Source organism: Nycticebus coucang, chromosome 2 (genome assembly GCF_027406575.1).
Source record: "Nycticebus coucang isolate mNycCou1 chromosome 2, mNycCou1.pri, whole genome shotgun sequence".
Classification (NCBI taxonomy): Eukaryota; Metazoa; Chordata; class Mammalia; order Primates; family Lorisidae; genus Nycticebus; species Nycticebus coucang.
The window spans coordinates 132,914,173-132,917,927 of record NC_069781.1 but is presented as its reverse complement, the minus strand read 5'-3'; the positions used below and the strand labels follow the sequence as shown (position 1 = coordinate 132,917,927).

Sequence of the window (3,755 nt, the reverse complement as noted above, 5' to 3'; positions counted from 1 at the left end):
AATAAAATAATATGGCTTGGCGCCTGTAGCTCAGCAGCTAGGGTGCCAGCCACATACACTGAAGCTGCCAGATTAGAATCCAGCCTGGGCGTGCCAAACAACAATAACTGCAACCAAAAAAATAGCTGGGCATTATGGTGGGCGTCTGTGGTTCCAGCTACTTGCGAGGCTGAGGCAAGAGAATTGCTTAAGCCCAAGAGTTTGAGGTTGTTGTGAGCTGTAACGCCACAGCACTCTATCCAGGGCAACGATGCGAGACTCTGTCTCAAAAAAAAAAAATCGTAAAAATCCATGCAGATGGAAACAAATGAAGCCCTCCCAGCAACACCAATATGTTGAAATTTGCACAGGTGAATCAGAAATGACACTGTTTTTTTTTTTGGTTTTTGGCCGGGGCTAGGTTTGAACCCGCCACCTCCGGCATATGGGACCGGAGCCCTACTCCTTGAGCCACAGGCGCTGCCCCCAGAAATGACACTGTTGACTCTATTTCTTGAAAGTGAAATAATGGACCATAACACAATCTGTCTGAAAACTTTTGTAGTGACCCACATATACACATGCTACTTTTTTTTTTTTTTGAGACAGAGTCTCACTTTGTCACCCTCAGTAGAGTGCTGTGGCATCACAGCTCACAGAAACCTCAAACTCTTGGGTTTAAGTGATTCTCTTGCCTCAGCCTCCCAAGTAGCTGGGACTACAGGCTCTCTTGCCACAACGCCCAGCTATTTTTAGAGACGGGGGTCTCACTTTTGCTCAGGCTGGTCTTGAACCCATGAGCTCAGGTAATCCACCTGCCTCCGCCTCCCAAGTGCTAGGATTACAGGCATGAGCTGCCATGCCCCCAACTATACCACATTTATTAATCCATGCATGTGTTAAAGGGCCCCTAGATTGTTTCCACATCTTTGCAATTATGAATTATGTTGCTAAAAACACATTTGAGTGCCAATGTGGTCTTTATGGTAAAATGATTTTTTTTATCTTTTGGGTAGATACTAAGCAATGGGATTACAGGATCAAATGAAAGGTCTACTTTTAGTTATTTGAGGATTCTTCATACTTCTTTCCACAGAGGCTGTACTAGTTTGTAATCCCATAAGTGATCCCTTCTCTCCACATCCATGCCAGCATCTGCAGCTTTGGGAGTTTGTGATGTGGGCTATTCTCAATGAGGTTAGGAGATATCTCAGAGTGGTTTTTTTTTTTTTTTTTTTTTTTGTGGTTTTTGGCTGGGGCTGGGTTTGAACCCGCCACCTCCGGCACATGGGACCAGCGCCCTACTCCTTGAGCCACAGGCACCCTCAGAGTGGTTTTGATTTGCATTCTCTGATGATTAGGGATGATGAGCATTTTTTCATGTGTTTATTGGCCATTTGTCTGTCATCATGAGAAAAGTTTCTGTTTATGTCTCTTGCCCAATATTTTTTTTTTAAGAGACAGAGGCTCACCTTATCACCCTCGGTAGAGTGCTGTGGCATCACAGCTCATAGCAACCTCCAACTCCTGGGCTTAGGCAATTCTCTTGCCTCAGCCTCCCAAGTAGCTGGGACTACAGGCGCCTGCCACAATACCTGGCTGTTTGTTGTTGTTGTTGTTGCTGTTGCTGTTGTTGTTGTCATTGTTGTTTAGAAGGCACAGGCCAGGTTCGAACCCACCAGCCCTGGTGTATGTGGCTGGTGCCCTAGCCACTGAGCTACAGGTGCCTAGCTTCTTGCCGAGTTTTTAATAGGGTTAATCAATCTTTTCTTGTTGATTTACTTGAGTTCTTTGTAGATTTTGATTATCAGCCCTTTGTCGGATTCACAGCATGTAGATATCTTCTCCTATTCTGAAGTTTTTCTCTCCATCTTTTTCTTATTAATTCATAGAAGTTCCTAGCATATTCTGAATCGAAATACTAGTTTCTTTTTGGGATTGGAAGTCACAAATATGTTCTCCCAATTTTGTCATTTCTCTGTTAACTTTGACAATGTATCTATCCTTTGGTGAAAATCTTTAAATCTGGTGAATCAGACTGATTTTTTTTTTCTTTTTTAGAGACAGAGTCTCAGTTTGTCGCCCTCGGTAGAGTGCTCTGGCGTCACAGCTTACAGCAACCTCCAGCTCTTGGGCTTAGGCGATTCTCTTGCCTCAGCCTCCTGAGTAGCTGGGACTACAGATGCCTGCCACAATGCCCGGCTTTTTTTTGTTGCAGTTTGGCCAGGGTCAGGTTTGAACCCGCCACCCTGAGTATATGGGGCCGGCACCCTACTTACTGAGCCACAGGCGCCACCTATGATTTTTTTTTTTTTCCTTATGCAAAAATGTGCCTTTTGCCTTATGGTTTGTGCTCTTGAAATTTTGTTTTAAGGAGACCATCCCTGCCAAGCAAGGTGTCTCATGTCTGTAATCTGTAATCCCAGCACTCTGGGGAGGCTGAGGCGGGTGGATTGCCTGAGCTCACAGGTACCAAACCAGCCTCAGCAAGAAAGAGACCTCATCTCTAAAAAAAGTAGCCAGGTGTTGTGGTGGACACCTATAGTCCCAGCTACTTGGAAGGCTGAGGCAAGAGAATCGCTTGAGTCCAAGAGATTGAAGTTGCTGTGAGCTATGACAGCACAGCACTCTACCAAGAATGACAAAATGAGACTCTGTCTCAAAAAAAAAAAAAATTGGATTTTCATGCTCATATGTGAGATGGGCCCTCTCAAATCCTGTCACACTGGCACATTACCTGTCTGACATAAGCTTAGGTAAAATATGTATATGTGTAAAATGTAGTAAGTATCAAATGTACTTCATGGTCTTCTGGACACATCTAGGTGTCTACCCCATATAGCACACACTTTTCCATATGATAGTTAGTGAGAGATTCCGGTTTTTTCCATAAAGTGAATCACTTTTCTCAATATGATATTCCAGTGGTTCTTGAACTTGGGCAAATACAAGAATCATCAAAAAGCTGGTTAAAGGTAGCGCCTGTAGCACAGTGGGTAGGTTGCTAGCCACATACACTGAGGCTTGCGGGTTGGAGCCCGGCCCAGGCCAGCTAAAACAACAATGATAACTGCAACAACAACAACAACAAAATATTGGGATGATGTGGTGGGCACCTATGGTCCCAGCTACTTGGGAGGCTGAAGCAAGAGAATTGCTTAAGCCCAAGAGTGTGAGCTGTGATGCCACAGCTTTCTACCCAGGGCAACAGCTTGAGACTCTGGCTCAAACAAAAAAAAAAAAAATAGCTGGTTAAAGCAAAAGATTTCTGGGCTGTACCCAGCTGATTATACCCAGCTGTATAGTCTGAGATGGGACCCTAAAATCTGTGTATCTAATAGGTTCCCAAGTGATGAGGTGATGCCCCTGCCTCAGTAGGGAAAGCAAGCAGCCTTGGGGAATAACTGCTATTCACCAAATCCTTTAACCTACTGCTTTCCTCCCTACTCTGCTGTGTCCTCCACAGTGTCCCCTGCTTCATCCAGTGCTCCTCCCCTCCCACCTCTCCCACATTCTCCCAGGGCACATTTTATGAGCACATCCCAGGCCCCTCCTGAGAAATAACTCTTCCACACTCTGATGGAAAGCCTGAGACTGTCCATCTACCTCTGGCCAGTTCCCTGTAATCACAGGGTTCCCAGTCCTCACCACTGTCTTAGGTGACAAGTCCTGTGTCTGTCTTCCTACATGTTTACCACATCTCCATGTCCACTACCACTCCCATTTTACCACCACTAACAGCTCTATCACCAAGACCTCGAGTCTAGACACCCCTC

General features: G+C 45.1%; 1 pseudogene; it reads left to right on the top strand.

Moving 5' to 3' along the window:
• Positions 1-2,630: 2,630 nt before the first annotated feature.
• On the top strand, positions 2,631-2,726 carry LOC128580377 (uncharacterized; annotated as a pseudogene).
• The last annotated feature ends 1,029 nt before the right edge of the window (positions 2,727-3,755 follow it).